General features: G+C 40.3%; 1 pseudogene; it reads right to left on the reverse strand.

Annotated features, from left to right (window-relative positions):
* Positions 1–5136: 5136 nt before the first annotated feature.
* Positions 5137–5785, reverse strand: LOC149179453 (homogentisate 1,2-dioxygenase pseudogene; annotated as a pseudogene).
* Positions 5786–9896: the final 4111 nt, after the last annotated feature.

Consider the following 9896-nt stretch of genomic DNA (forward strand, 5'->3'; position numbering starts at 1 on the left):
AGCACCACCCGTCATGACATAATTAGATAAGGAATGGGAAACCTTCAACGAACTGATTAATCTTGAAGGACAAGCCCCAAAAACACCTGTGAGCAATACACAGGTAGCACAGGAAGTGGTCCCAACCATAGTCAGCAATGTCTCAGAAACAGAGCATATTCCTATCGCTCCGTCTTCTGAGCTTCTACTTAATGTAGAAGAAATTCCCCCTCTTGACATATTTTATAGTCCCCAACATAAAGCAGTGGTAAGAAGACAGAGAAAGAAAAGGAAGTTAGAAAATACACTCTCTCAGGATGCTAAGCAATTAGATGTCTTATGGAAAGATCCCACCAGTAATCCGACTGAAAATCTCACCAAACTATCTCAGATCGCAGGAGCGTATGCCTCTGCGACTATTGACAAAGCATCAAAAGTACAACAATTGTTGAAAGAGCGAGAAGATCAAATACAGGTACTGCAACTACAATTGCAACAAGCCAATACTAATAATGAGGCACACAAACAGCTTGAAAAGTTGCAGGAAGACTTCCAGCAAATGCAGATAAGTTATCAGAGAAGTTTGGACGAGAAGGGAAAACAGTTACAGGATGTACAAGAAATGCATAGGGACGACCCTAAGCTTACAGAGTTTATTTCAGAATCTATTTCTTTGAATGAACAACTACTGCAGCAGCAAGAAGTGTTGGGACAAAAGATGTCACAGTGGAATGATTATTGCGAAATGAGTGATAAGATCACTAATCAAGTGGTCGACTTACGAAGTGAATATGATCTGATTGACAAACGAGTGACTGAGTACTTGGCTTGGCAGGATGAGGATGAGGGAAAAAGAGCAGGCGCACCCAGGATAAATGAGAATCATAAAGAGCTGCTCTTTAACAAGTGGGACGATCAAATCAGGGAGGCAGAACAAGCGGCAGAAACAGCAGCCACGACAGCAAGCATTCTTATTGACTGTGTAAATGAGAATTTGCACAGAGAAAATTTAATCGCAGAAACCACCCCGGGGTATCTACCAAACAAACTACAACTAGAGGCGGAATGGAAGCAGAGAGCGCAAGAAAAGGGAAAGGCAATCCAAGCACTAAACAGGTTAAATTGGGAATGTTACTGGACATACTTGGTGAAGCCGCATAGTCAGTGGATGACTATGAAGTGTATCATAAATGCGGCCGAAAAGGTGGTACCAGCTCTCATCGATTCCGTTTTCACAGCCCAGCTCAAAGCAGAAGTCAGCCAGCCGACTCTCCTTAAACCAATGCTGAATACATGCAGTTTTAAAGACCAGATACAAAAGTAGTTTAGTTCTGAATTTAATTTTCACTTTAAATTTTTCTTAGGAAAAGGGCGGTCATTTTAAAACCGCATCCTGAATTTTTGTAAATAAACTATTATTAGATTTAGGAATTAGTATTTTAACCCCTCTCATGCATTTAGAGGGGGGTCCAGAAATTTATCAAAAACTTGTCCTCAGAACATGCACTTTTGCACCCTCAGAGGAGGTTTTGGTGAATGAATGGATCAAGATTTGTTGATGTTTGCATTTGATATCTGCTACTAATGTTGCACTTCTGTACTCTTAGTAGATGTTAGAGCAAGGAGAGATAAATCATTGTTTCTTGAAGCTTATGAGTAGGACTAGTCATAAATGGTACTTTTATCTCTTGACCATTTCTGCTTATATGTTAAAGTGATATACAGTTTTTAGTTGTTTATATGTTATTGCATGAATGCTTGAGTTACCATTTGGCACTTTTGTACGGTGGTAGCTATTTATTTATGTTTAATGTATGAATAGCTTATTATGCGATATGCTGTTCAAAAATGTTTTGCCTAACTTTTTATGCAAAATAGTTCATCTCAATTGATTTCCTTTCTTATAATCGTTGAATGATCTTTATTACCAGTTGTTATTTGAAATCTCTTTAGATCGCATAAGAAAAGAATTACATCCCGGGTTAGCATAGATTAGATGTGTTGTTTTATTAGATTACAATAGCATAGAATTAGATTAAAGTTTGAATTAGAATAGCTTAGATAGGAACTGTTAGATCAGCAACATCCAATTCTACACACACACACCCATAGATTGGGAAACTGGTCCCATTATCCCCAGTCGGACCCGTTATACCAAACAGAAAAGGAACTGCCAACCAAGGTCCGGACCGGGCGGGTATCCCCCTTGTTGTCGACCCGATTTTCGGGGCTTCAACAGGACCTTGAGGCAATCCTTGAAGCACAAGAGGTTTGTTGCAAAAGGTTGCTGAATAATCTCTTTATTAATCTTGTTTGAAGTTCTTTTGTTCATTGGCATAATGACAACTTCTACAAGTGAGTCCTCAAATTCTTCTTTCTTCACAAAAGTCTTTAATGAAGACATGAAGCAAGATTTGTCCACCATGATGGATATGGTGAGATAAACGTATGAGGATGGAAGGAAGAGCAACTAACTCCTTCGTGATTCAGAGACCAAGATCACACAAGGCATAGAGGTTCTCCGATTTGGAATTTTCAACTGCATCTTCCGCATGCTTGATGCTGTGAAGTTTGTTTGGGATTTCCAGTGAGACCTCTCCAAATCGCTTGTAGCTTGCTTTTCCTTTGATTGCTGATGATGTTTTGAATTGTTCTTGTGCAGGGATAGGAGCTTGAAGTTGCTGCTGCCTTTTGAAGAGCTAGAGAATAAATTACATAATCTAAAACAACACATGTAATGATTTCTTCTTCAAAACAGAGTTTTGAAGAAGAATCAATCTCTGACATGAGACGGAGTCTAACATCGGCTCCACTTGGGATGGCAGCTGTCGCTTTTTGGAGGTGCCAAGAACCGCAAAAATTTGGGAGAGCAGACAATGCCTCCACCCATTGGGCAATGGAGTCATCATCGACACAACTAAAACTGAACTCAAACTGATTTGATCTCAAGACTGAAATGACTGAAAAACGACTTAACAATCTTCAAGCAAACTAAAACAAGATGCTGCCCTTATGGCTGCTTATTTATTTACAAAATCTACCCTACTCTGCTGTACAAACAATAGATCAGGTAATACTAAAGTGCCAAATTAACCATTCAAGTAAACCTGAGAATGATGCCGGTTGAGAAAGCTTCCACCAGGCCACAGATGTAATTGCTGGCAGCCCTTCATGCACATACTGAGCCTGGTCACGTACAAGATAGTCTGATCTATCAATCAAAGTGAAAAACATGTCCATGTCCATATATGCCGCAATAGGATCACGGAAGCTAGACTCTGTTGGCTACCCCAACTCTGCAACACATACTTCCAGCTGCACATTGTCAATGTAAACATCTGTAGGCAAGTCTGTTATTTCTTGTTTCGAATGAGGAAGGATTTCCAAGAACTTTTTAGGGTCTTGGAAATCATATGACTGAATTTGCTCATCGAGACACTGAATCTCCTTTTCAACTCTTTCAACAATTAACTCATAGCCACTAGTTTTAAACCAAGGGAACTTTGGAGATTTCAACAAACGAAGGAAGATACTGAAAAATTCTTCATTAATTTCAATATCCACTAACCATTCTCTAAATTCGTTTAGAGCTTCACACAGGGCAGGGTTTGCCACATACCCCACCATTGCATGAGTGAATCAACGAGCGTTAGAATATCTGGATCGAGTTGGAGTCGCCAGGTGAATGGTTCAGCCTGCATAAGTTTCTGACCGCTGTCCACCATCAGCATCAGATCTGCACCTTGATTGCATGTACTGGGACAAGACAATCAATAAGTTGAATGTTCTCCCCAGTATGGTCGCCAGTATGTTAGCGCTTGAAATTTCACCTCAGGCTGAGAAAGGTAAACCTCAAGGCAACATCAAAACATTTAGCCTCGTAGCTAGCCCTACGGGGCAAGAGAAGGCTCTCTCCAGTCTATCTCGTAAAATCTTCAAAAGATGAGATGACCAATAAGGTAACACTGATATTAGGCTAGTAAACTGATGAAAAAGGGTTTTTTAATTAAATGACGGGGTTTTTTCCGGGCTGCATGGGCAAAATCACAGCTTGAACAGAGAAATATAATGAACAACACAGATTATCAACTGAGGCAAGGTAGGCAAGAAATTTAACACCAAATCTAGATTTAAATGGGATGGCAAGACTGGTGAGGAGATAAGGAGGGCAAACAATAACTTTGAATCCTCCTTAAACAGTAGAAAACATTAAATATTGAACAAACTTAAAAGCAGAGCATGGCGGGCATGAATTCCTACTTTAACACTTCATTTGTTCAATTAGAAATGATCATGAAGTGAAATGGAACATAACAGATCACATATGAAACACAAGAAAAACTTATGCTAAATTATCATACCACAGGAATCTCAGAAGTCAGAGCTGTGAAATTTCATTAAAAATCTCTGTCAAAAACTGTACATGGTAAGCTCTCTTCTCCAGCACTCAGAACTCTCTTTTTTCCCACTACTCTCTCTAACTCACTTTTGAATTTTTAATACAATAAATAAAATGCTGCTAAGGGGAAAACAAATCGACCCCAAAAACCTCTGCGCTGTTTCATCTGAAATTACATAAAAATTATGAAAGGGCGTTTCATCTATTCTAAACATGGAACAACGTTCCTCTAAATCTTTTGATAATTGGCCAATTAAGAGATAAAACTGGAGCGCAGATCTCCATAGGATCAGGATTGAAATCTTAAACCAAATCGCATTCTTTGGCTGTGATAGATAGCCTTGACTTAAGTTCGGTTTGCCACGTTGCATTTGCCATTTTAATAAAACAACCTTTAAGCTAACATTCCGCCGATTCAGCTTATGGTGACAACTATACTGAGAGCGGTTTACATGGTTGCATCCCAACAATCGCCCGCAATCCCACAAAATCTCCAAAAGATCCCACCGTGATCTGGATCTTGGCATTGTGAAAGCCATATGTCAATATGCTCAACCATTTGTTGCCTTGCCTTGTGCACTAAGTCTGGGGAAGCACAATCAGAAGCGTCCCCCTCGATTCTGGAAGGTGACTGAGAACATCCTCGAAGGTCAACACCATGACATGTGATTAGAACCGACTGCATATTATCAGCGGACTTGCCTCTAAAGCCATATTCAAAGATGAACCTGAAGGAGGAGCAAGCTTTCTTGGTCTTCAAGTTCATGCTGTAGGTGTTAGAAAGTCAGGCGGTGAGGCCAGGCCATTTGCACCGATTGGACCAAGATCGGGAAGCTGGAAATGGCCACTGAAAACCTCTACAACGTACCCTCGAGAAGGACCATCTGGTAAATCAATGGAATACCGGAAACCTTGTTGCAACACAACTATTTCACCGGGAGAAACCTGCAATCTTCCTAACTCTGTCGTTATCCATAATCTTCCTTGTTGTGGAACTATCAAAAAGTCCTCATCAGCATTAGCAAATGCACAGCCTTCCATAGATGCATTTGCGACATACATGTGCACTGCAAAGCCATGCCGAAGGAATGAACTACCAGCTCCACATATAGTGAACAGTCCATCAATGAAATTTGTTTTCGTATCTGGAATGTTGAAAGGATTCCAACGCAATTGTGTTGGTGTTGCTGAGCTTGATGACTGATTGAACTCACTTATCAGATAATCATGTGATGGAACCCGAGGATGAAAAGGTTCATGTGTTACTGATGGCTTGATACGGTATAGCCAACTTTTGAGCAGCCGGCCATAGTCATCGTTTTCTCCATAGGGACATGATTCAACCTCCCCTGCCTTTGTTACAGCTACATTAAAGTCACATGGATCCACTCGATTGAGAATACACATGTACAACCAACCAAATGAATGTGTCCTCTGAAATTTAAATTTTTGCTACAAGAAAAGCTCACACGGTCATCAAGGAAGAAGAGCGCTCAGTTCTGACCCAGAAAACATAATAGAGGCCAGTTGCCTCAACCAATCAAAGGAATACGGCTCCCACAATTCCAATCCATCCTTCAAGCGATGGTAGTCGCACAGTCCACCACAATAAATACAAACCATTCCTCGAAGATGAAACTCTTGCTCCTTATTAAGCCATAAACCCTCCATTTATTACAGTCAACATGGCCCTTGGTAAAAATGAAGAAATTTGCCTTTTAGCTAAGAGAGCAGTGCCAGCACACATTCAATTTCTCCCTTAAGATTAACTTGGGAACCAGCAAACATAGCAGAAGCATCTACTTGCAAAACAACAGCACACAATATCTTTTTCAGGCACATCATCTCTTCTTGTATTCTTAATTCCATTTGAAATTTTACATGAAAATTTATTGGAATCTTGACTTTTTGAAGTTTTATCTGATTGAATACCAGCTGCCCTGAGCAACATGTTTGATGCTTCCTTACTGCTACTTTTTAGTAGACCTGATGCTTCTCTAGGTGTTCGGACTCTAAGATTATTCTGCTTTCTAATTCCTTGCAGTCTGCCACACTGCATCATCTTTCGCAGAGGCACTTCCAGATCATCCTCATCGCGTTCTTTAGCCACATTTTCATCAAAATTTATCTTTGTCTTCTGGTTTTGAGTTAGCTGAGCTGTTTGGCCCATATTTGATGTCTTATAATGCGCAAAAACATGAGTACTAGCAAGGCCTGCGCTCAAATGTCTTACATCTGCCTGAATGTCAATTTCTTTGCTCTCCTCAAGTGGTTTGTATAGAACAGTCGAAAGTGAGATAGGCATACTACAGTCCAATGAAGGCACCAAATCTTGAACTAACTCCTTCGTGATTGAGAGACCAAGATCACACAAGGCATAGAGGTTCTCCGATTTGGAATTTTCAACTGCATCTTCCGCATGCTTGATGCTGTGAAGTTTGTTTGGGATTTCCAGTGAGACCTCTCCAAATCGCTTGTAACTTGCTTTTCCTCTGATTTCTGATGATGTTTTGAATTGTGCTTGTGCAGGGATAGGAGCTTGAAGTCGCTGCTGCCTTTTGAAGAGCTGGAGAATAAATTACATAATCTAAAACAACACATTTAATGATTTCTTCTTCAAAACAGAGTTTTGAAGAAGAATCAATCTCTGACATGAGACGGAGTCTAACAGAATGCATGAGTTGGAGTCACAGCTCTTTGTTACCAAAGAAGCCTTAGTCAAGTATTAGCTTGAAGAAGAGGTAAACAATTCATGTTTGTCTTCAAATTCTTTTAAGAATGCTTATATTGGTTCTTTTGAAAAGCATACCAGAGGCATAGGTTCCAAGCTAATGTCCAAGATGGGCTATGAAGGAAAAGTCTTGGGTAGACATGCACAAGGTATTGTTGAGCCAATAATGGTTGAGGAAAGGCCTAAGTATTTGGGTCTTGGCTATGGACAGTCTTATGGAAGAAGTTCCAAAGCTGCCATGAAGGCCATTGAAATAATTCCAAGGAGTTTCATTGTAGGTCCTCTACCTCAAGAGTGTGAAGATTGTATTCAGGAGCAATGCAATAGCTTGAAACATCATTTGCAGGATGCAGGTGTTCAGAAGCACACTTGAACCAGAGAGTTGTGGAAACTCTGAAAGCCTTGAAGAGATTGATGGTGTTCCAAAGGGAGCCACTTCTTCATTTGCTTCACCTCCTCATGAAGGCAATAAAGGTGAAAGAGAAAGGTATAAATCTGGTTCTAAACATTTTCCTTTTGATTATGTTCAGCATGGTAAATTTCCACATAGATATGGGAAAAGAATTGCATGTTCCTTTTGTGGTTTGGATAACCATAATGTTTCTAGATGTTAGAAGAGAATGGCCACATACAGGAAAATTTTGAAGGAAAGGAAGCAAGAAGCCAAAGGTCCATTGGACAAGGCAAGTCATGCTATCAAGAGGATGCACATGTGTTGCACTTACTGCCATAAGCAAGGGCATCTTGCTGCAAAATGTTGGACTCTAAATCCAACAATGCTTCCACAAAAGCTGAAGAAAGTGGAAAGAGAAGATGGCAGAAATGGAAAGGAAGTTTCCATGGATGATGTGTTTCAGGATGATTCACTTGTGGATGCTTATGTGCAGACAAAGGTATCACCTTTGAAAGGGATTGGTAGGAAATGGTTAGAGTTCTTATCCAATTAAGATTGCATGTCTATTGATGCATCTATTTTCATTTCTTTGTTAATGGAACGCAAGATTGCAGTATTTTTCCAAGAAGGTGAATGGAGAAGTTGAGTAGGAGACTCACTTTGTTGCTGCAACATTATATTTCATTTCAGCTTCGAAAGTACAGTGTGCTTAAGCGAAAGTTGAAGGATGAAATGCATGCATAAGCTTGATGTGCATGAACACAAGGATGCTGATGATTTCCTTGTATTTGAACATGTATGTGTAATTAACTTGCAGGGTTGATTGCTTTGACATGCATGTGATGCAATGTTGACTTGGGAGAAGTTAACTTGGTCTCCAAGATGGAGATAATGATGAAGTGTTTCATCTTTTGAAAAAGAGTCCTAATGGTCTTTTTCTACATGCTTGACTTGAAGGGTCATTTGTTTTAAAGGCATGTTTTGTGGGCTTGGTATCTAGTCCATCATTTGTATGTAGATGTAAGACATGGAGGTGTTCACAAGATGTGAGATCTGTTTCTTTTGTTGAAGCAGGAGTTTTAGGCCATCCAGTTGTTGTCTGTATTTCTGTTGTTGTTAACAGTTTTTGTTGACAGCTTGTCAAACAGGTACAAATGAAAATTTTGTGAAGCAGATGTAACCTCACATTTGTTTGAGCCACCTTGGACCAATTATCAAGTCAAAGAAGTTCAAACTACCTTTTGTGACCATCTCAGCAGGAGTTCTACATGAAGTCAAGGAGGAAAACCGTTCTTCTTAGGAGGACTAGCACATCCAGGAAGGAGAGTGGTCAAAGGCTTTGGTTTAGAGGCACTATGCAAGGCAAACGTATGGAGGCTGAAAGAAGAGGGTGAGGTACTCTCATTTACTGTTCAGATCAGAATATCAATCTTTTGGAGACCAAAAGTTCTTTTAGTGGGAAGGTGTGATCCAAAATGGATCTAAGACAAACTTCTAAGTCTAAAGTGTTCCTCACAGAGGAAAATGAAACTCCAAGGATGCTCTTGGAAATAGTCCCATTGCATAGATATTCTCATTCTGAATCTACTGCAACTTGAATGGACTAAAATGGACTTTGGATGAAGAAGTTATCGTAGAAAGAAGGTTACCTTTTTCATTTGAAAAAGGAGACATTTCTTCTAAAAATGGGCTAAAGGTCTTATAAAGGAAAATCGTATCGGAAGGGTTAAGGGCGGACTTAAGCCAAAGGCATGAAGGATTCGCGATGAGCAATTAGCAACTACGATATCGGCGATAGGAGGAGCAGAAGGCATAGACCCCTGCCGATGTGATATGCGAGGTGCGATATCGGTGATCGGGGTGATCGGAAATCGGATGAGCAGAAGGCATAGACCCCCGTTGATGCGATACGCGACGTGCGATATCGGTGATCAACGGATCGGTGATCCTCGATACAAAGGGTCATTGGGCAGCGCAATTGTGATTAGCGATCAGGGCGCAGACCCGAAGGGCTTATAGACCCGATTGCATAATATTTGAAATCCGGAAATTTGGATTTTCAATGTATTTCCCGTGTAAATGGGGTTTTGGCCATTACGCCATGCGATAATGATTTGCGATAGAATGGCGGACCCGAAAGGTTTATAAATGCGGCCCTATAAATTTTGAGTTCCATGGTAAGCAGGATTTTGGGCAGGCCTTAGGTGGTAAGTGGTATTAGACAGGCTCCGTTTGAACCCACACATTGGCCAATGTAGGTTTTAACCCCATACAGAAATTACCTGCATACAAATTCTAAAACAAAGAAAATAAATAATGCGAGAGCATAACACATAAAACACATATACATAGAGATTTTCTCATGGATCCCAAAACTGGGACTACCAGCTTGA

Source organism: Pinus tabuliformis, chromosome 4_1 (assembly GCF_031772625.1).
Source record: "Pinus tabuliformis cultivar Carrire ecotype Pingquan chromosome 4_1, CPIR1, whole genome shotgun sequence".
Classification (NCBI taxonomy): Eukaryota; Viridiplantae; Streptophyta; class Pinopsida; order Pinales; family Pinaceae; genus Pinus; species Pinus tabuliformis.